Source organism: Schistocerca gregaria, chromosome 3, assembly GCF_023897955.1.
Source record: "Schistocerca gregaria isolate iqSchGreg1 chromosome 3, iqSchGreg1.2, whole genome shotgun sequence".
Classification (NCBI taxonomy): domain Eukaryota; kingdom Metazoa; phylum Arthropoda; class Insecta; order Orthoptera; family Acrididae; genus Schistocerca; species Schistocerca gregaria.
Window position 1 is genome coordinate 679038783 of NC_064922.1, and position 24460 is coordinate 679063242.

The following is a 24460-nucleotide window of genomic DNA, read 5'->3' on the forward strand; positions in this document are numbered from 1 at the left end:
ACGTTCCACCAACGGCTACCGCTTTCGCCATGCAGACGATGACGCCAGGACGGTCACCATGGACAACGCGGGTATGGCAGTGCGTACGGTGCACACATTCGAACTGCCTTTCGAAGTCCCGGCGCGCTCGTCACTGACGCATTACGGCTACATGGCACGGTTCTAAGCTACATGGAGGAGAAGTGGAACACCTTTGAAACCTATCATCTTCTCAATGGAGTCCGACAGGTACGCATCTAACTCCGAAAACACGTGCCGTCGTACGTGCTCATCGGCTCTTGCCGAGCCATCATTATTTACGACGGTCAATCGCGGACGTGTGCCGGTTGCGGACAGGAAGATCACTTCCGATCAAACTGGCTCCAGCGCCGTCTTATCCACGTGCCACGTGCGAACCGGTACAGTCATCTGTGGCGACTGCGTTATCGCTTAAGTACGTGGAAGTGGTGCGGCCGGTGTGCACAAATGCCGCGCCCATGCTGCAGTTCCACGCGACCGCAAGCTCACCGGCGACGACGCCGTGGCGACGCCGCCGCACGACGAGACGCCCTTGTAGGACACAACGCCCGTCACCACACCACCATCGTCGTACCACAGGCGTCTGTTGCTGACGCCTGACCCCTATCACAGGGATGGACACAACGGCCGCCGAAGCGTCATAAAAAAAAAAAAAAAAATAAAATAAAAAAAAAAAAAAAACGCTGCGTCTCAACCAACGGGGCGGAGACAGGGAGCAAGTTGCCGACGCCGACTCTGACGCGCCGTTGCCAACGGACTCCACCAGTACCGCTCCCAAGAAAGCATCCAACACCACGTACAGGACGGTGGCGTCACCCACCCTCAACGTTCCCACTGCTGAAGTCCCTCAGGACAAAGATTAGGTGATGTAGTCCTTCGCCCACGACGACGCGCCGTCACCGGCCCTTTCCCCACTCGGGGACTGGGCTGCTGAAATGGGGTCAGAAGACGCACCAGACGCCCTTGGGGAGAGCATAACACCCGCAGAAGAGCAGCGATAAATGTGCCTGCCACAAGGATGATAGCCAAGGGGCCTCATTACACTGACAGATCGCCTTTTGCATCTACATACTCCGCATTAAGATGTCCCAATCCAACCATGTGAGTACTTTCAACATTAACGGCGTACACTCTGTCATCGATCATCATAACAAGCGGGTAACGATCTGGTCTGGGAAAAAGGCTGTAGATCGTCAGCTTCATTGCAAGTTCCTGAGTGAACAGTCCAGTGATAGAGTTGTTCTTATCATAATCGTCAGGAAACCAACACCAACAACGATATCTCAGATATACATACCGACGTCGCAAGCTGAAGATGAAGAGACAGAGAAGGGGAATGAGAATATTGAAAGGGTAATACAGTATGCAAAGGGGGATGAAAATGTAATTGAGTTCGGTAACAAGTGTCAGCTAGTAATAGCGAATACTCTGTTCATGAATCACAAGAGGAAGAGTTATACTTGGAAAGGGCCGGGTGATACGGGAAGATTTCAATTAGATTACATCGTGGTTACACAGAGATGCCGAAATCATATACTGGATTGTTAGGCGTATCCAGGAGCAGATTTACACTCAGATCAAAATATAGTAGTGATAAAGAGTAGGCTGAAGTTTAAGAAATTAATCAGGAATAATCAATAAGCAAAGAAGTGGGATATGGAAGTACTAAGGAATGACGATATACGGTTGAAGTTGTCTAACGCTACAGATACAGCAGTAAGGAATAGCTCAGTAGCCAGTACAGTTAAAGAGGAATGGACATATCTAAAAAGGGCCATCACACAAGTTAGGATGGAAAACATAGGTACAAAGAAGGTAACTGCGAAGAAACCATGGGTAACAGAAGAAATACTACAATTGATGGATGAAAGGAGGGAGTGCAAAAATGTTCCGGGAAACTCAGGATAGAGAAATAAAAGCCGCTGAGGAATGAAATAAATAGGAAGTGCAGGGAAGCTAAGGCTAAATGGCTGCAGGAAAAATGTGAAGACATCGAAAAAAATGTCTGTCGAAAGGTCAGGATCAGCATACAGGAAAGTCAAAACAAACATCGGAGACATTAAAAAAAGGGTGACAACATTAAGAGTGCAACGGTAATCCCACTGTTATATGCAGAGGAGAGAGCAGATAGATGGAAAGAATACATTGAAAGCCTCTATGAGGGCAAGGTTTGTTTGATGCGATAGAAGAAAAAACAGGAGTTGATTTAGAAGAGATAGGGGATCCAGAATTAGAATCAGAATTTGAAAGAGCTTTGAAGAAGATCAAATAAGGCAGAAGGGATAGAGAACATTCCGTCATAATTTCTAACATCACAGGGGGAACTGGCAACAAAACGACTATTCACGTTGGTGTGTAGAATGTAGGAGTCTGGCAACATACCATCTGACTTTCGGAAAAGCATCATCCACGTATTTCCAACGATGGAAAGAGCTGACAAGTGCGGGAATTACCGCACAATCAGCTTAACAGCTCAAGCGTCCAAGTTGCTCACAAAAATAATATACAGAAGGACGGAAAAGAAAACTGAGGATGCCCTAGATGACGATCAGTTTAGTTTTAAGACAAGTAAAGGCACGAGAGAGGCAATTCTGACGTTTCGGTTAATAATGGAAGGAAGGCTAAAGAAATATCAAGACACGTTTGTCAACCTGGAAAAAGCGTTCCACAGTGTACAATGTTCCAAGATCTTCGAAATTCTGAGAAAAGTAGGGGTAAGTGGTAGGGAGAAGCGGGTCATATACAATATGTACAACAGCCAAGAGAGAATAATAAGACTGGACAACCAAGAACGAAGTGCTCGGATGAAAAAGGGTGAAAGACAAGGATGTAGCCTTTCGCCCCTACTGTTCAATCTATACATCGAGGAAGCAATGATGTAAATAAAAGAAAGGTTCAGGAGTGGAATCAAAATTCAAGGAGAAAGGATATCAATGATACGGTTCGCTGATGACATTGCTATCCTGAGTGAAAGTGAAGAAGAATTACATGATCTGCTGAACTGAATGAACAGTCTAATGAGTACAGAGTATGGACTGAGAGTAAATCGAAGAAAGACGAAGGTAATGAGAAGTAACAGAAATGAGAACAGCGAGAAACGTAACATCAGGTTTAATGGTCACGAAGTAGATGAAGTTAAGGAAGTCTGCTACCTAGACAGTAAAAGAACCAATGACGGACGGAGCAAGGAGGACATAAATAGCAGGCTAGCAATGGCAAAAAGAACTTTTCTGCCCAAGAGATGTCTACTAATTTCAAATATCGGCCTTAATGTGAGGAAGAAATTTCTGAGAATGTACGTCTGGAGTACAGCATTGTTGAAACATGGACTGTGGGAAGACCGGAACAGAAGAGAATCGAAGCATTTGAGATGCGGTGCTACAAACGAATATTTAAAGCTAGGTGGACTGATAAGGTGAGGAATTAGGAGGTTCTGCGCAGAATAGAAGGGCAAAGGAATATTTGGAAAACACTGATAAGAAAAAGGGACAGGATGATAGGACATGTGTTAAGAAATGAGGGAATGACTTCCATGGTACTCGAGGGAGCTGCAGAGGGCAAAAACTGTAGAGGAATTCCAAGCCAACAGCTGAAATGAGTCTCACTGGTTCACTTTTGCTTTCATTGTAAGACGGCACCTTGAACTTTTTGATTAGGTGGGTAGGCGTAACATGGATTCTCATTGTCTCCTATGAACAGAATGCCTAACCTACCATTCGCCGCCATTCCAGCCAAGTGGATGAGTAATAAGGGACCAACATTTCATATAGAAAAGACAGCATCCACAGGAGAGGATAGCACATGAAGTATCTTTGGTATCTCTCGTACAAAACTCTCACTAGCCCTTCCAACACACCTATTTGCAAGAATTTCCACTTGTTTGACAGCAGTCACGGAGATGTCCAGCGACTGACAAATAGCAAGCAACTCACTTCTTGCCTGGAAATAGTAAACACAAATGATTCTGCATTATTCGTGGCGTAATATTTTACAGAAAAGTAAACAAATAACTTATGCCTGATGCAATATCTTACAGAATAGTAAACAAAGAGCTTTATACTAAGTTTGCTGATTGTCTTCTACGTCATGAGTGTGATATCTACAAGTGTTACCAGTAGCCTGTAGGAACTAAAGCAATTTACAGTCAAAAGCGAGACAATACGAAACTTAGTACTGGGTTTACTCTTTGTCTGAAAAGTTTTCATGTTGTGGTCACTATGGAAACTAGATAGTAGCGTTAATATAAGATACATGCAGAGACTATACACTCCTCTTTGTTAATATAAAATACACGCAGAGAATATACACTCCTATTAAAGACATAATTAATAATTAATGTAAATTAAAAGCACCGATTTGTTACAAAATAGATTATTCAAAACACAACCGATTTACGAAAATTTTTGCAGGCTTCCTAAATGTCTCAAAAATATACCTTTTTCGCGTAAATACACAATGAAGTTAAGGAACTGTGGCCTAAGTTTCTGAAAAGCACATGTTAAGTTATAGTTAATACTTTATTAGTATATCACGTTTCTGAAAAGCGCAGGTTGTTTTCACAGTTGTTGACTTACTACTACACACTGTATCACCACAGGAGCAAGAGTTTTGATAAAATTAACATGGGAAACACGTTCAAGTTTTACATAAAGTTTTTGTAACTAAGTTTTCGAAAAGGTTTTGTATGGCGCACGTGATTTTACTCGGAGACAAAAGAAATACCTAGAGTCGACTTATATGTTTAAATATAATAAACGAGGAAAACCCGTTATGGTAGCGTGCTAAAGGTGAACACTTCCGCCTTAATTGATTTACGGAAACGAGGGAAAACCCACATCTGTTTTAATTCCATCAGGTCTATTAGATCTGTCCGATCCTCTGCTTTCTCTTCCGTGGGCACTTCTGCGTCCGGATTATACCAAAATTACATGTAGTGATGTATCCAGTCTTCTGAATGACTGATAGTTCTATATTTGCAGTATCTTTCTCAGCTCTTCTTAGTTGTGTGATCAGTTTATATGCTATTTCCTGTCTGGCATGCGTATCCTGTTCAATACTGATCATAAATGCCTCCCACGAAGATTTATATGCCTGTCTCACTATTTTAGTTTCTTTCTGATTTCATTATTTTTCCTCTAGCTTCCTCAGTCTGTTTCTGTAAGAACGCCATATGTGCTTTATTTTTCTGTTATGCCTTGTAGCTCTTCGTTCCAAATCTTAACTTCCGTTTTTCGATTCGTTAAGAGTTTTTCAGCCATTACATCTTTAGCGACCTATATTTTAATATTTTTTATATTTGCCCATTCTTCAGTTAGATCTCGGCATGAAGACGTTTGTTGGAGTAGCTTAATTAGCCTCCACTGACATAGGTTCCTTAAATTATCTCGTTAGAGCAGATGCACCTTAAAAATTTTTTTGGGTTTCTTTGATTTTTTCCTCTTGTTTTGTTTCTTCCATCTTTCTCAAAGTTGGATCTTCGATTTAACAAGAAATGGTCTGTACTCACGTTTTTCCTGTGTACGCTTGTATCTGACACCCTTGGAACTAGATTATTGTTTCCTATTTTGTAATCAATAAGAAATCTGTAGGTTATTGAAGACCATGTATATTTCCACTGACGGAAAACAAAATCGCAACATCAAAAATAATTAATGCTGAGTAAAGAAATTTCGGGAATACGCTTGTCTAGGCAACATATTTAAGTGATTAACATTGCAACATCACAGGTTAATGTAAGCGGGAGATTACATTGCAAATGTGAAATTCTGGTACATTAATAAACGGTATAATTGCCAGAATGTTGGATGCAAGCATGCAAACATGCATACATTGTGTTGTACAAGTGCCGCATGTCAGTTTGTAGGACTCTTAATTGGTCAATACACGGACGGTTATTGCTCCTTGTAGAGGACGCTGGGGTTGTCATCCAATGATGTCGCAGACAAAATATCCAGCTTCTCATAGCCCTATTAGACGTTTAAACTCAGTGAGATGTTGGTAATAGTATGCTTGTCGCCTTAAAGGCATTCTTGACTAAGTGCAATCTAACAGGTAAGTAAGGCTCACGACCGTTACAGCGTATACTTAAAGCAAATCTGATTTGCATCTTCGTAGTGGCGCTACTAGCGTCACTCTTATGCGACAGGTGCGAAATCTGAAATGACGTCATCTTTCAGGTTTGGAATACGCCTACAAACTTTCGTTTACGTTGCACAACTTCTTTTATGTGTTGCGAAATTTTTTCCGTTAGTGTATATATATTTTTCTTATTAAAAAATGTATTTGTCACTTCGAGTTCATTAAAGGCGACAGACTCTCAATTTCATTCTAGTTTCGTTAACTGTATCTTCACTATTGTTGCCGATCAACTGGTGGATGGGTTCTTTACTTATTCTTGATTTAACTCTTCCTCCAAGATGACAAGGTCAGGTGTTTAAGTCTGCGTAGTAAAGATCTGTTTCTTCCTTCTTCCCTTCCTCTGGCTCACCAGTTTCTATAGTTGTAAGATGGCCTCTATCGAATTCCAGTCTCACTGTGATTATACTTTCGTTCAGTAATGATTATAACCAAATGTTATCTCCCCATTTTCTGTCTATCAATACTGCCACTCCATTATATGCACTTTCCCCAGATGGAGTGTAACATAATGTATAATGTAGCATAACATAATGTAAAGTATAAATCAATAGAATCTTTTAAATATTTGGCACTTCTCAGCTTTTTTTGGTTTCTGTAATGACTGCTATATTGATACTTTAATCTTTGAGTATATTGTTAGATTCAGCCTCATGCGTCCCTGGGCCCTGTACATTCTTTGTGGCAGATCGAGTATGGTTGTTATTAGTCAATTGTCAGCCTTTTCTTCGTATGGTCTTTCGTCCATGATTTACGGTTTTTATGCGAAGTTAATTTTAAAGCTTGCGACTATGAAGAGTTTTACATCGGTAGACTATCAGCCTAATCCCATAAACTCTAACTTAGAGGAACAGGTTTTGTGTTAAGGGTTTGCTCACCTAGGAAGGGTGGCTTCAAAATGCCTGAGGAGGCCTCACCCCCCCCCCCCCTTCCCCCCTCTCCCATGAAAGGTACGCTTAGAGAGTGAAAATGAAAGGCAGTTTCAGGCCTCGCAACGCAGTACTGTCCGAAAAAAACAAGACTTGGCCAAGAAAGACCGATAGAAAAGAAAACATAAAAAATCTAGTACAAGTGAGTGGAAGCAATGTCAGACTTGGCTAAGGGCACATGGGTTCTCCGGCCACATACTCCCAGGAAGGGAACCCCTGGAGGGGCTACTCTTTGTCTGGTGTCTCACCTACTGACCCGTCTGTCATTGGTGACCCTACCAAGAGCATGGAGCGTAGCGCCTGCCAGCTTATCTCAGTGTGTCCGGTACTAGCCGGTACCAGAAAGATGGAACGATGGGCACGTGTTTATTTTACTCTTGGAAAAAGGGGACAGAAGTAACAAGTTATTACAGAGGAATCAGTCTTCTGAATGTTTCTCATAAAATATACAGGAAAGTAATTAATGAAAGGCTTCCAAACAATTCGGATTGAATGTTATCAGAATAGCAAGCAGGTTTCTGTAAAGGAAGCTCTGTTGCCGACAATGATTTCACTTTGAAACAAATTATACAAAAAGGCCAGAATTCAATTTTGAGAAACGCCTAGCATTTATCGCCTTTGAGAAGGCATTTGATTGCATCCACAGGATATACCTGTCATCAATAATTTAGAAAAGAATTTCCCCAGACAACTAATAACTGTGTGCCAAGTTTCATACAAAAACACCAAAATAAGAATAGAGCTGACGCCGAAAGTAGAGATAAACCAGGGGGTAAGGCAAGGCTATAGGATGTTACTTACACTATTCAACATCCACATCGACGATCTGGTCAGGGAATGGATGAAGACATACGAACTGCTCCCAGAAAACTTCTAAATAGGAAGCTTTTTGCCGACGACCAGATAATCTTACAGGACAATGAAGACATACCACAAACTGCTGTACACAAATTAAACAGTATAAGTCTAAATTATAATGTTAAGATATCAAAAACAACAAAAAACAACTTATTTAGGAAAATACCCCTTAAGCACTAAGAGGAGGAAGAGGAGATTAGTGTTTAACGTCCCGTCGACAACGAGGTCATTAGAGACGGAGCGCAAGCTCGGGTGAGGGAAGGATGGGGAAGGAAATCGGCCGTGCCCTTTTCAAAGGAACCATCCCGGCATTTGCCTGAAGCGATTTAGGGAAATCACGGAAAACCTAAATCAGGATGACCGGAGACGGGATTGAACCGTCGTCCTCCCGAATGCGAGTCCAGTGTAAACACTAAGAAAATAATTAACAGTATAATAATGGAACAGGTGTCCCATATCCAGTACCTAGGATGTGACATAGCTTTTGAAGTAGATAAGTATATAAGTAAGCAATTTTACGCCTGTCATGTATGTGGCACAATAACAATACCGAAGGGTAAAACGAGAACAGAAACCCAAATGAAATATTGTAAAATCATTGTACTGCCCCCAGTACTGGACACACCAAAAAAAATTTTGCATCACCTAGGTACGGAGAGTTCCAGAACGTGTACAGAAAATTGGAATGAAGGTCAATATAAACGTCATTTCCGCCCTTTCTATTGCTCATGAAAACCACACACTGCATGTTGTACCGCTATACACCGAGACCTTCAGAGGTGTTGGTCCAGATTGCTGCACACACCGGTACCTCTAATACCCAGTAGCACGTCCTCTTGCATTGATGCATGCCTGTATTCGTGACATACTATCCACAAGTTCATCAAGGCACTTTTGGTCCAGATTGTCTCACTCCTCAACGGCGATTCGGCGCAGATCCCTCAGAGTGGTTGGTGGGTCACGTCGTCCATAAACAGCCCTTTCAATCTATCCCAGACATGTTCGATAGCTTTCATGTCTGGAGACCATGCTCGCCACTCTATTCGAGCGCTGTCATTATCCTGCAGGAAGTCATTCACAAGATGTGCACGATGCGTGTGTGAATTGCCGTCCATGAAGATGAATGCTTCGCCAATATGTTGCCGATATGGTTGCACTATCGGTTGTAGGATGGCATTCACGTATCGTACAGCCATTATGACACCATCCATTACCACCAGGTGCTTACGTCGGACCCACATAATGCCACCCCAAAACAGCAATACTCGCTCGATAGTGTGTTTATTGCTTCAACCTGACCGGTTTGCTTCCAAACACGTCTCCGACTATTGGTAGAAGGCAGTTGCTCATTTAGCCTATTCCGCACAGTTTGAGTCGTAACACGACGTCCTGTGGCTACACGAAAAGCATTATTCAACATGGTGGCATTGCTGTCAGGGTTACTCCGAGCCATAATCCGTAGGTAGCGGTCATCCACTGCAGTAGTAGCTCTTGGGCGGCCTGAGTGAGGCATGTCATCGACAGCTCCTGTCTCTCTTTATCTCCTCCATATCAGAACAACATCGCTTTGGTTCACTCCGAGACGCCTGGACACTTCCCGTTGAGAGCCCTTCCTGGCACAAAGTAACAATGCGCACGCGATCGATCCGCGGTATTGACTGTCTAGGCATGGTTGAACTACAGACAACACGAGCCGTGTACCTCCTTCCTGGTGAAATGACTGGAACTGATGGCTGTCGGGCCCCCTACGTTTAATAGGCGCTGCTCGTACATGGTTGCTTACATCTTGGGCGGGTTTAGTGACATCTCTGAACAGTCAAAAGGTCTATGTTTGTGGTACAATATCTTCAGTCAATGTCTAACTTCAGGAGTTCTGGGAACCGGAGTGATGAAAACTTTTTTTTAATGAGTGTACATTGAGCAGAAAGATGGACATTAGGATGAAAAGATCTAAGACAGCCTGAAACATCTGAAATGAAGTTCTTTGGATCCATGAAAGTCTGCACAAGGGAAGCCAGAATAAGAAATGAAAAAAGGAAAGAACAGGGGGGAGGGTGGGGGACGGGTGGGAGGGGGGGTACATCTATTAACTAAAACAGTAATTCAAAGTATATCTGACTGTAAAGGGGACGTATTGCGTATGTCACCTCAGAGAGTCCCTGGCGGGCTATGAAATATTATCCTGTTGGAAGATGGAGCGTGGAAAGACAGACGAAGAGATGGTCAAGCCGAACAGGTCGTAAGGCGAATCCTCGATTGGCAGAAAAAATGTATCCATCGTGACTAGCATGATGTGTGGCAATAATACATTCTTGTGTTCGTTGTGGCATGACAGTGTAAGCCTCCGAGTGTCATGCTTAAGAATTTATTACCATGTGTGAAATGCATGTTATCTCATGTACATTCCAGAGATGCTCTGTGGCTTACAAACCAACAGGCGGTGCAAGCCAGTCAACGACCTGAACTTTCCACAAGACATTTGTGAGGTGTGAATTGCACTTCAGTTATTCTTATGGGATGTGCTGTTTGGTATCATGGGCTTCCCATTTTTGATGCATACGAGCGAACACTCAGCTTCCGTTCACCAATTACCAGACCCGTTCTGTTGTCATACACAATAACTCCTCACACTCTGATTCCAGACGTTGAGAAAATGCACGTCCTCAATAGCCGCCGCTCCCTGTGACCTTGCAGCAGGTTGTGTGTGGACAGGTTGTCAGCAATCTGAACACCACAAACAGATGCGAGATTATTCACCGAAAATCATAGATTGCTGTTCAGTGTCCCAGCTGACTCTGACACCACACTATGCAAATCTTTTTTTGTCGTACGCTGTCCCTCGCAAACGATGCATGATAACTAGATGTCTCAGTCGAGCTTACATTAATCCGTTCTAGTCCGTTAATGGAGGAGCTGTTATTACTTAGCGTATGAGGTTTTGCACTTTTAAGCCGCGAGATGAGTTCACACTCATTGTGCAGCGCCACGATAGTAGTAGACTTTTAGCTACCTTTCGGCATTTCCCGGGGTGTACCACTTGGAGGCAGTCTACTTTTACACCCCAAATAAATAGTAATAAATAATGGAGGAGCTGATTATCATCTTATTAGAAATCAGAAATGAGTTGCGTATACTCACTGTAAACGCGCCAGCAAGTCCTGTGACGTCATCTCCAAACACGCCGTCTCCGTGTGCCCGTGTCTAGACTTGTGAGGCTCCGCCGCAGCCCACTTTCATCTGAGTCTGCTGTCAGGCACTCTCTGAGAAATGGAAGAGAGTACAAGAGTTCGAAAATATAACCGCGGTCTTGCTACAGTCCCGGCGCTAAATGAGCAATAATTTTGAATGCAATTTCTGCCATTAAAATGCCACTTACTATTCATTTATTTGATACAATCATGATTTCGGATGTGTAGCCTTGTCAAGTGCAATCTGAGATGTCACAAAATGTTCGAGCAACCTAAATGACAGAAGCAAGTTATAGAACAATATGAACTACTGATCGGTTAGCATGGATATAGTTCTGCTTATGCTCTGAAGAGCCAAAGAAACTGGAACACTCGCCTAACATCATGTAGAGCCCCCGCAAGCCAACGGAAGTGTCACGATACGTCGTGGCATGGGCTCGAATAATGTCTGATGTACTGCTGGAGGGAACTGACACCATGAAACCTGTAGGGCTGTCCATAAATCCGTAAAAGTACGAGCGGATGGAGATATCTTCTGAGGAGCACGTTGCAAGGCATTCCAGATATGCTCTATAATGCTCATGTCTCGAGAGCTTGGTGACCAGCGGAAGTATTTAAACTCAGAAGAGTGTTTCTAGAGGCACTCTGTAGCAATTACCGAGCGAGGTGGCACAGTGGTTAGCACACTGGACTCGCATTCGGGAAGACGACGGTTCAATCCCGTCTCCGGCCATCCTGATTTAGGTTTTCCGTGATTTCCCTAAATCGCTTCAGGCAAATGCCGGGATGGTTCCTTTGAAAGGGCACGGCCGATTTCCTTCCCCATCCTTCCCTTCCCCGAGCTTGCGCTCCGTCTCTAATGACCTCGTTGTCGACGGGACGTTAAACACTAATCTCCTCCTCCTGCTCCTCCTCTGTAGCAATTCTGGACATGTATAGTGTCACATTGTCCTACTAGAATTGCCCAAATCCGTCAGAATACATAATGGGCATGAATGGATACAGGTAATCAGAAGGATACTTACGTATGTGCCACCTCTCAGAGTCATATCTAGACCTAACAAGGGTTCCATACCACTCAAAATGCACACGCTCCACAGCATTACAGAGTCTCCACCGGCTTGAACAGTCCCCTGCTGACATGTAGGATCCATGGATTCGCAACGCGGGGTAGCCGCGTGGTCTGTGCGCCTTGCCACGGTTCGCAGCGGCTGGCCTCGTCGAAGATTCGAGTCCTCACTCGGGCAAGGGTGTGTTTGTTGTACGTAGCGTAAGTTAATTTAAGTTACATTAAGTAATGTGTAAGCCTAGGGACCGATGACCTCAGCAGTTTGGTCCTATAGGAACTTACCACAAAATTCCAATTTTTTTCTATGGATTCATGAGGCTGTCTCTATATCCTTACACGTCCATTCTCTCAATACAATTTGAAACGAGACTCGTCCGACCAGGCAACATGTTTCCTGTCACAACAGTCCAATGTCGGCGTTGACGGACCCAGACGTGGCGTAAAGCTTTGTGTCATGCAGCCATCAAGGAAACACGAGTGGGCCTCCGACACCAGAATCCATATCGATGATGTTTTATTGAATGGTTCACACGTTGCCACTTGTTGATGGCCCAGAAATGGAAACTGCAGCAATTACCGGAAGGGTTGCACTTCTGTCACGTTGAACGGTTCTCTTCAGTCGTCGTTGGTCCCGTTTTTGCAGGATCTTTTTCCGACAGCAGCGATTTCGGAGATCTGATGTTTTACCGGATTCATGACAATCACGGTACGCACGTGAAATGGTCGTACGGGAAAATCCCCACTTCATCGCTACCTCGGAGATGCTGTATCCCAGCCGCCCGCGGTGGTCTAGCGGTTCTCGGCGCCAATTCCGGAACCGTGTGACTGCTGCGGTCGCAGGTTCGAATCCTGCCTCGGGCATGGATGTGTGTGATGTCCTTAGGTTTAAGTAGTTCTAAGTTCTAGGGGACTGATGACCACAGATGTTAAGTCCCATAGTGCTCAGAGCCATTTGAACCATTTTTGCTGTATCCCATCGCTCGTGAGTCGACTATAACATCACGTTCAGACTCACTTAAATCTTGGTAACTGTCATTGTAGCAGTAGCAACCGATCTAACAACTGCGCAATACACTAGGCACTGGTGACCACAGCGATGCATTCTGTCTGTACTTCTATATTTCAATACGCATGCCTATACCAGTTTCTTTATCGCTTTAGTGTATATACGCTTACGTATTAAAAACCTCTTCGAAGACGACTGTAAATTTATTTTGATATTTACTATCTATTCAGAGAATGTCTAACAATTACATTAACACAGAATACACCCTTTCGAGATGTTACCGAATCTGTAACTACAGTACCAGAAAACGTGAAATGAGGATGAACTGCAGTCCCTAAATGGTGATACATTATTAAAATAAATTGCAGAAACGACAGATAAGCTACGCTACTCGCTGTTAGTTCATAAACGCAATTTGCCATAAGCAAATTAATACAAAAGAAGGGCGCTTTTTTGTGGCAGGGATATAAGAGTGACGTTGATCTGTGTCCAGTTTTCGTTTGACTCACCACAGACGTTTTTGTCATGGTGGTGGTGGAATAAACAAGAATACAACAATTTTGCTTGCTTTGGTCGACATTTCCGTGTTTTTTGCCTGAAACGTGAAACTTATTCCAGATTCACTCCTCTTGTAATGGAACACATTAACAGTGATGTACTTTGCATCAATTAATTTTCGTCTTACACCCTTCACAGGCTCACAAAACACAGCTTCGTTAAAGGCCATCTGGTCCCTTACAGTCAGTCATTTCGCCTTGTCAGTGCCACTTTACAGCAGCAAGATCGTGTACTCAACTTCCGTCCTAACACTAATTCACAACTAGCCTAAAACGAAGCCCCCCCCCCCCCTCCCGCGGAACGTGGCAGCTAACGTTGACGAGGACGTGAACGGGACATCCGACCTAACGAGAGACACATTTGGCTCACAAACCACACAGTTTATTTATGAAAATGCACGCTCGTGACGTAGCTGTGTTAACTCTGTTTGCGATTATCGAAGAAGAGCGGAGAAAAAGATTCTGGGTTCGTCAATGGTTTCACCAGCCAATTTCTGTAAGAGGAAAATTACATAATACTGTACAAAGATCTGAGATACATGCTAGTCGAATTTATTAGTTAATTCAATTGCTTTTTTATTCCATTTTCGGTTTTAAATTGAATATAATTAAGGTGTAGTGTCTACTGCCAGTTTAATAATACCAGTATTTTCGATGTTTCATTGACTATCAACACTCTGACATAACGTACGTCAAACAGATTTCAAGATCGAGATTTGCCTCGTAATTTCATTCGAAAGAGAGAGGAGATTGTTTTTCAGAGCTGCTCATCATGACTGAAAAAGATGTTCATCGACAAGATGCAAATATGAGCCAGTCTATAAACCCAGAGACAGATATGCAGTCGATATTTTACAGAGAGTTTCATAAAGGCAAAAATTTTCAGTGTGTAACTTCGGTTAACTTCCTGACATACAATGGCAGTCACTTTAAGATTTCTGGCCACTGGGGAAACATTCCAGCAGTTCCGATTTGAATAAAGAATTGTAGCAGATACATCATTTATAATAAATAACAACGAGTTTTGAGATAACACTTCTATTAAATGAATGAGAAAGACCCAGAATCTTTTAGAAAGCAAAAAGTGAAAAAAATTTTTAATTGTTATGACGCAAACCAACTACAACTTTCTTCTTAGCTCTCATCTCACGACACTATCAACTGCGCTACCGTTTCAACAGGGCTACTTATTGTCCGTATATGATATACACTGCCTAAAGACTGAATCTACAAATATAATTATTCGATATTTAATATGCAAATTGCACCATAAGACGCGCTTTTTGTATGTCATCCTTTCACCTTAGTGTTTAAACGGTATACTTTCGTGGCATACAAGATACAACACTAAAATATCAACTATGCGAAGCCGTTACCTACCGATAAGTAGTTCCTTGTCATGTTATTACAGCTCGTAGCGAAAAGATGGGTTTTCGAGAGATATTCAATTTTCTGATGCCTTGGAACAGCTTATATTCGTATCACGTACTCTATGAGGAAAAAAAAACATCATACATTATGCTTAGTGCCATACAACATGGCGCCTTCTACGTTCTGTTTGTGACATAAAACAGTGGCGCACCTAGCTGGCCACGTTCCTCTCCGCAAGGTAAAAATGTAACATGTCATATCTTTTATTTCACGCTCCGCGGTGCGACGTAACGTGGAATTCCAGTCAGTAACATCACCAGATACGTTTTCACGTCGCCTGAGAGGACTGTATCACTTCTGCGTGCTTCAGTAAGAGAGAACAAGTCGACAAGTGTGACAGCAGCGCCACAGTTCTTTCACTCGTCATATTCGCGGAACTACAGCGGAAACGAAGGAAGCCGGTTAGCACTCATGTAACAGCAGTGGCGTGATTTCTGAAGTATGCGACCCGAACACTATTACGCGTAGTCAAACTCCGTTTCTGATCACTCTTCTTTACCCGGGTAATGATCTATTTACCAGAGCCGGTGAACAATTTTCCGATATCCTCGTGGAATAGTACTTCTAGAAGGATCCACGCCTACTCTTCTTGCCGCTGATGTCCTGATTCCACCTCGGCACCACTCGTTCTGCAGTAGCTGTGCTATAGCCAACAGAGCTGCAGGCGCTATGTTGCGATCTACACCTGAAACGTTCCAGAAATGTTAGACACCACCAACACCCTCCATGATCTTACATCAGCCTTCATCTGTATGAATGAATTTCTATACTGAAAATAAGCTCACAACTAAAGGAAATTTTAACCAACATATCCCACAGGTAACCCAATCCCGGAATATCAGTAAAATGGAGTTATGTCAAGGTATTCATGATGTAACAATTTCCATTTCCATGGGCGCAAAATAATGAAAAAAATTGACGGCTTCAGTAGCATGAAACGCAGGAGGATTTTCCCTGGGAAATCGAACTGTGACTGCCCGCAAAGCGCAACCCTTGTGCTCCTTGCTTCGTCTAAATGCGGAGAACCCACGTCCTTTGAGAGCTTAAGAGCGCTGGTCCAACGTGGCCATTAAGCGACAACGACCTACGCTCAAGATTTAGGGGCAAGGTACTATAAACTGAAGATATCGAGAGTTCTGAATGAAAAGATACTGTCTTTCTGGCCGTAAAACACCTTAACACGTGGAACCGGAAATGAAAGTATGAAAGACGACGGCTGCAGCGGCTTGGGCGAAAGTACACAAAATGGCAGTGACAAAAGTGGTAGTGCGACCTCCAGACCAGATGTGAGGAAAAGCAGTTCAGCAAATAGTAAGTAATTACTTTTTTACAATAAAATCGCAAAGTGAACTGTTTGATAATCTATAACTAACAAAACTATCGTTATAGATCCCACTGATTATGCCTTAGAACAGGAGAAGTCGAAACGAGTATGGGATAAGTAAAGTAACCAGCAGCAGGAAAAGGCAGTTTCATTTACAAAACAAATATTTATATGCTTGCTGCGGAAGATGGCCACACAAACAAACTTGTTGGACCTTTATTATTCTCCACCATTAACTTATCTTTATCGACGTCATCATATGCGAACTAAGTAGGAGTGCAATGCGAATCTAGACGAAGTCTGCATAGTTTACAGCAGTATTACTAGAATTTGAGAATGTTTCTGTCAAATTACTGGTTGGAAAATTGTTGGATAGTTAAAATGTACACAAATCAAAAAAATGTTTTACATCGTCTCGGTTCCGACAGTTCCGGAACCTGTACAGAAAACTGGAATAGAGATCAACATAAACATCATTTCTGCCCTTTCTATTGCTCATGAAAACCACACATTGCACGTTGTATCACCATACACCGAGACTTTCAGAGGAGGTGGTTCAGATTGCTGTACACACCGGTACCTCTAATACCCACTAGTACATCCCCTTTCATTGATACATGCCCGTATTCGTCGTGGCATACTATCCACAAGTTCATCCAGGCACTGTTGGTCCAGATTGTCCCACTCCTAAACGGCGATTCGACGTAGATCTCTCAGATGTCGGCACCAATGACTCCTGCCGTCTGGGTTCAGAAGTCATCCTCAGATCGTACAGGCGGCTGGCGGAGTTGGTGAAGGCGGAAAGCCTCGCTCGCGGTGTGGAATCAGAGCTAACTATTGCAGTCCTCTGGTTTGGAGCAGAGTGGAAGGCTTAAACCAGAGGCTCAGACGATTCTGCGGAGATCTGGGGTGCAAATTTCTCGACCTCCGCTATCGGGTGGACAAATGTAGGGTCCCCCTGAATAGGTCAGGCGTGCACTACACACAGGAAGCGGCTACAAGGATAGCGGAGTGCGTGTGGAGTGCACATGTTTTTTTTTTTTTTTTAGGTTAGGTAATTCCCTCCCTAGGCCAGACAAGACGCCTCCTGAGACGCAACAAGTTAGTAGAGATTTCCCGACCATGTTATAGTTCTGGGTGGAGATTTTAATTTGCCGTATATAGACTGGAAGATTCAAACGTTTATAACAGGTGCCACGGACAAAGAATCCAGTGAAACTTTTTTTTAAGTGCGTTATCTGAAAACGACCTTGAGCAGTTATACAGAGAATCGACTCGTGGCTATAACATATTAGACCTTCTGGTGACAAACAGACCCGAACTATTTGAAACAGTTAACGCAGAACAGGGAATCAGTGATCTCAAAGCGGTTACTGCATCAATGATTTCAGCCGTAAATAGAAATATTAAAAAAGGTAGGAAGATTTTTCTGTTTAGCAAAAGCGACAAAAAGCAGATTTCAGAGTACTTAACGGCTCAACACAAAAGTTTTGTCTCAAATACAGATAGCGTTGAGGATCAGAGGGCAAAGTTCAAACCATCGTACAATATGCATTAAATGAGTGTGTGTCAAGCAAGATCGCAAGAGAAGGAAAAGAGCCACCGTGGCACAACAACCGAGTTAGAAAACTGGTGCGGAAGCAAGGGAAACTTCACAGCAAACATAAACATAGCCAAAGCGTTGCAGACAAACAAAAATTACGCGAAGCGCAATGTAGTGTGAGGAGGGATATGCGAGAGGCGTTCAATGAGTTCGAAAGTAAAGTTCTATGTACTGACTTGGCAGAAAATCCTAAGAAATTTTGGTCCTATGTCAAAGCGGTAGGTGGATCAAAACAAAATGTCCAGACACTCTGTGACCAAAATGGTACTGAAACAGAGGATGACAGACTAAAACCCGAAATACTAAATGTCTTTTTCCAAAGCTGGTTCACGAAGGAAGACTGCACTATAGTTCCTTCTCTAGATTGTCGCACAGATGACAAAATGGTAGATATCGAAATAGATGACAGATGGATAGAAAAACAGTTAAAATCGCTCAAAAGAGGAAAGGCCGCTGGACCTGATGGGATACCAGTTCGATTTTACACAGAGTACGCTAAGAAATTTGTCTCCCTTCTTGCAACGGTGTACCGTAGGTCTCTAGAAGAGGTATCGTTCCACAGGATTGCAAAAGGGCACAGGTCATCCCAGTTTTCAAGAAGGGACGTCGAACAGATGTGTAGAACTATAGACCTATATCTCTAACGTCGATCAGTTGTAGAATTTTGGAACACGTATTATGTTCGAGTATAATGAATTTCTGGAGACTATAAATCTACTCTGTAGGAATCAGCATGGCTTTCGAAAAAGACAATCGTGTGAAACCCAGCTCGCGCTATTCGTCCACGAAACTCAGAGGGCCATAGACACGGGTTCACAGTAGGATGCGTGTTTATTGACTTCAGCAAGGCGTTCGATACAGTTCCCCAAAGTCGTTTAACGAACAAAGTAAGAGCATATGGACTATCAGACCATTTGTGTGACTGGATTGAAGAGTTCCTAGATAACAGAACGCAGCATGTCATTCTCAATGGAGAGAAGTCTTCCGAAGTAAGAGTGATTCCAGATGTGCCGCAGGGGAGTGTCGTAGGACCATTGCTATTTACAATATACATAAATGACCTTGTGGATAACATCGTAAGTTCACTGAGGCTTTTTGCAGATGATGCTGTGGTATATCGAGAGGTTGTAACAACGGAAAATTGTACTGAAATGCAGGAGGAGCTGCAACGAATTGACGCATGATGCAGGGAATGGCAATTGAATCTCAATGTAGGCAAGTGTAATGTGCTGCGAATACATAGAAAGAAAGATCCTTTATCATTTAGCTACAATATAGCTGGTCAGAAACTGGAAGCAGTTAATTCCATAAATTATCTGGGAGTAGGCATTAGGAGTGATTTAAAATGGAATGATCATATAAAGTCGATCGTCGGTAAAACAGATGCCACGCTGAGATTCATTGGAAGAATCCTAAGGAAATGCAATCCGAAAACGAGGGAAGTGGGTTACAGTACACTTGTTCGCTCACTGCTTGAATATTGCTCACCGGTCTGGGATCCGTAGCAGATATGGTTGATAGAAGAGAGAGAGAAGATCCAACGGAGAGCAGCGGGCTTCGTTACAGGACCATTTAGAAATCGTGAAAGCGTTACGGAGATGACAGATAAACTCCGGGGGAAGACTTTGCAGGAGAGTCGCTCAGTAGCTCGGTATAGGCTTTTTTTGAAGTTTCGAGGACATACCTTCACCGAGAGGAGTCAAGCAGTATATTGCTCCATCCTATGTATATCTCGCGAAGAGACCATGAGGATAAAAGCAGAGAGATTAGTGCCCACACAGAGGCATACCGACAATCATTCTTGCCACGAACAATACGAGATTGGAATGGAAGGGAGAACCGATAGAGGCACTCAAAGTACACTTCGTCACACACCGTTAGGTGGCTTGCGGAGTATAGATGTAGACGTAGATGTAGATGTAGAGTGGTTGGTGGGTCACGTCATCCATAAACAGCCCTTTTCAATCTATCCCAGACATGTTCGATATCGTTCATGTTTGGAGAACGTGCTCGCCACTCTATCCGAGCGATATCGTTATCCTGAAGGAAGTCTTTCACAAGATGTGCACGACTCGGTCGTGAATTGTCGTCCATGAAGACGAATGCTACGCCAATATGTTGCCGATATGGTTGCACTATCGGCTGGAGGATAGCATTCATGTATCGTACAGCCGTTACGGCGCCATCCATGACCACCAGCTGCGTACGTCGGCCCCACATTATGCCACCCCAAAACAGCATGGAACGTCCACCTTGCTTCACTCGCTGGACAGTGTGTCTAAGGCGTTCAGCCTGACCGGGTTGCCTGCAAACAAGTCTCCGACGATCGTGTGGTTGAAGGTGTATGCGACAGTCATCGGTGAAGAGAACGTGACACCAGACCTGAGCGGTCCAATGGACGTGGTGTTGGGCCCATGTGTACCGCGCAGCATGGTGTCTTGGTTGGAAAGATGGCCCTCGCCATGGACGTCGGGAGTGAAGTTGCGCATCAGGCAGCCTATTGCGCACAGTTTGAGTCATAACACGACGACCTCTGGCTGCACGAAAAGCATTATTCCTCCGACCGATAATCCGTAGGTAGCGGTCATCCACTGCAGTAGTAGCCCTTGAGCGGCTTGAGCGAGGCATGTCATCGAGAGTTCCTGCCTCTCTGTATCTCCTCCTTGTCCGAACAACATCGCTTTGTTGCGATTTAGAAATACTGTACGCCATTCTGGTGAAGCTGACCTAATTTGACAGCTATCTTGTGTTTAGCCGCGTCATAATAATACATGCTACAATACTCACGGGTAAGAGCATGATGACGTCATTAAAAATGAGATGTGTCTAGTAATATGATTATGATAAGGTTATGATGACGTCATAGATAAGGGGGACAAGGTTCGTGACGTCATGCATTCAAAGTCGTTTCGTGCAAAGTTGCCACCATTTGGTCTATGACCTCAATGGTATCACAACGTTCAATGTCACACTTAAGTACAATTTTATCCTAGTGTTGGCACTGTATTCCTTCTACACTATGTCAACAAAAACAAATGCACTTTTTTGCTCTTACAGTTATGCATTAAATATACATTGAAGTACTTGCACCCCTTCAATCTTTCTTCGTGAGGGTGTTTCAGCCGGTTAGTCGTCCACGCTTTCTGCCCTACGTTTTGCACATTTTCCGGAATTCTATTCGTGGTTTTTTTTTGTTGTTGTTACCTCCGTTAATAGGCAAAGAGGCGTTTCGCACAATGAGTCTAATCACAGCAACTTCAAGTTAAAGTCGTTTCAATAAAAATGTCGTGTGACTAGGGCCTCCCGTCGGGCAGACCGTTCGCCGAGTGCAACTCTTTCGATTTGACGCCGCTTCGGTGACTTGCTCGTCGATGGTGTTGAAATGATGATGGTCAGGACACCACAACACCCAGTCCCTGAGCGGAGGAAATGTCCCACACAGCCGCGGATCGAGCGCGGACCGTTAGGATTGACATTCTGTCGCGCTGACCACTCAGCTACCGGAGGCGGACAGTCCTTCAATGACCCCTCATTATATTCCAATTATTGAGTATATTTGTTGCTAGAATGAGATTTTCACTCTGCAGCGGAGTGTGCGCTGATATGAAACTTCGTGGCAGATTAAAACTGTGTGCCCGACCGAGACTCGAACTCGGGACCTTTGCCTTTCGCGGGCAAGTGCTCTACCATCTGAGCTACCGAAGCACGACTCACGGCCGCGAAAGGCAAAGGTCCCGAGTTCGAGTCTCGGTCGGGCACACAGTTTTAATCTGCCAGGAAGTTTCATATTTGTTGCTGTTTGCAAATAGGGACAAATGGCTTGTGCTACTGACAGTCCCTGCAACTATAGTAGCCAGCTCGAGGCACATTATAGTTGGGTTAGTGGCAACCTGCTTTTCTTTCAGTGTAGTCTTTACGAAAGAGTCTTGAGATGATTTCAAACAATAGGGGAATCTGCGGAAAACTATACCTGTCAGGATGAGGAACAAATAAGATCTAAAGCTGAAATAAAAGACAGTAAATAAAGTTCCTGGGACAAAGCGAGTACACCTTATTTTTGTTCACTGTAATTTTCAAAAGTTTCCTAACTTAATTGTATTAGTACTTATTGAATAAATTGCTTTGTTTATATCCATATCTCAGTCTACTTTCTATTACTGTACTATTATTTCATTGAAAATAATCTCCTCGTTCTGCACTTTTAACGCTACAGATTGCATTTTCCTCGGTAGTATTGACTACCCCCTGAAACGTGTTTTAATGCATATCAGAACTAAGTTGAATCTCGAAGGTATTTTGAATCCATCTATTTAGCTACAAAGAGGTACGTATTTTCGTAACCAACATCGCCTCGTTATCGATATAAAACATCATCGGTGGTGGTATATTTTATATCAACAAACGAAACGCGTTTGACGACAAAATACGCACAACCTAAGGGTTGCACAGACGGACCTGAAACGCCTTTGGTAATTATATTGCAATTATGCGCAATATGGCCACGCAAATGAAGAATCTAAGTTGATCCCATTTCCCCAAGTTAATGTATGTGTTCCTTGGTTTACCTCTGCCACCTTTAATGCCTCTGCCAGTTCTTTCTACTTCATTATCTTACGTGGAACTATGCGAGACAAAGTTCAGGGAACGAGTGCATACATAGTTTACAGAACGCTGACTAGAAAGTACATAAATAAAATAAACTAAATATTTGAAAAAGACGAAAAATTGTGAGAAAGTAAGTAACACATTACAGAAGAAAACCGTAAACTACTCTAACTCCTGTCCAGAACAGAAATAGTGTCTCACAATGAAAACTTTCAACTTATATTTGAAGAGCTGGGGTTTATTATTTAAGTTTTATAGTTCTGCGACCGATTTTTCGTCCAACGTTCGATGAGTAAGTTGCAGTTTATTCTGAATGAGTCAGTATTGTAAACAACAAAAATTCTTACAATGCAAATGTAGAGGATTGATAAAGTTAAGATTCCTTGTAAACAACAAAAATTCTTACGATGCAAATGTAGAGGATTGATAAAGTTAAGATTCCGAGATATCTGAACAGCGGCCTACAGGATGTTGGCGAACTGACACCATACATTGGCTTCATGACAGTTTTCTGGGCTAAGAATATCTTGTAGTGACGAAAGTCATGGGATAACAATACGCACAATTACAGAGGTGCTAATATCTCGTACACAAGGTATAATAGAACAGTGCATTGACCGAGCTGTCATTTTTACTCATGTGATTCATATGAAAACGTTTCCGACATGATTATTGCGCATGGAGGGGATTAACAGACTCTGAACGCGGAACGGCAGTTGAAGCTAGCCGCTTGGGTTTTGGAAATCATTAGGGAATGTAGTATTCCGAGATCCACACGGTCAAGAGTGTGCTGATATTACGACATTTCAGGCTTTAACTCTCACACCAACAACGCAGTGGCCGACGGCCTTCACTTAACGACCAAGATCAGCGTTCGGGTAGAGTTGCCAGTGCTGACAGACAAGCAACTCTGCGTGAAATAACGGCAGAAATCAATGTGGGACGTAAGACGATCTGTTGGTTAGGACAGTGCGGCGAAATTTGGAGTTAAAGGACTATGGCAGCAGAGGACCGACGCCAGTGTCTTTGCTAACAGTAGGACATCCCCTGTAGCGGCTCTCCTGGGCTCTTGACCGTATCGGTTGGACTCTAGACGACTGGAAAACAATACCCCGGTCAAGTGAGACCCGCTTTCAGTTGGTAAGAGCTGATAGTACGTTTCGAGTGTGGCGCCGACCTGATGAAGCCGTTCACCAAATTGTCAACAAGGTACTGAGCAAGTTGATGGTGGCTCCATAACGGCGTTGATAGTGTTTACATGGAATGGATGGTGTCCTCTCGACCATCTGAACCGATCATTGACTGGAAAACTTTATGTTCGGCTAGCTGGAGACTATTTGCAGCCGTTCATAGATTCCATGTTCCCAAACATGCCTCTGGGCACAACTGTTCGGATTAGTTTGAAGAACATTCTGGGCAGTTCGAGCGAACGACTTGGTCAGCCACATAGCCCAACTTGAATCCCTTATGGGATCCATGCCACGTCCAGCTGCTTCACTATGCTGGGCAAAAGGACGTCCGACAAGATATTAGGAGGTATCACATGACTTTTGTCACCTCAATGTACTCTTGGTGAGCACACGAAGCTGCTCCATAATATTTAAGCCTTTTCATCTGCTACTTTGTAATCGCTTCTTAACGCAGATGGTAGCAGCAGCCATATGCCATCTCGCCTTATTGACAGACGCTTCTTGTCACTGAACAGTTCACTCCCTTTCGATACTTCATATGAGCCTG

General features: G+C 43.3%; 1 protein-coding gene across 1 annotated transcript in view; it reads left to right on the forward strand.

The window, feature by feature from the left end:
• The window catches only part of LOC126354404 (uncharacterized), a 356054-nt gene that overhangs the window by 88383 nt on the left and 243211 nt on the right, over positions 1 to 24460 (forward strand). The gene's annotated exons all lie outside the window — the stretch shown is intronic.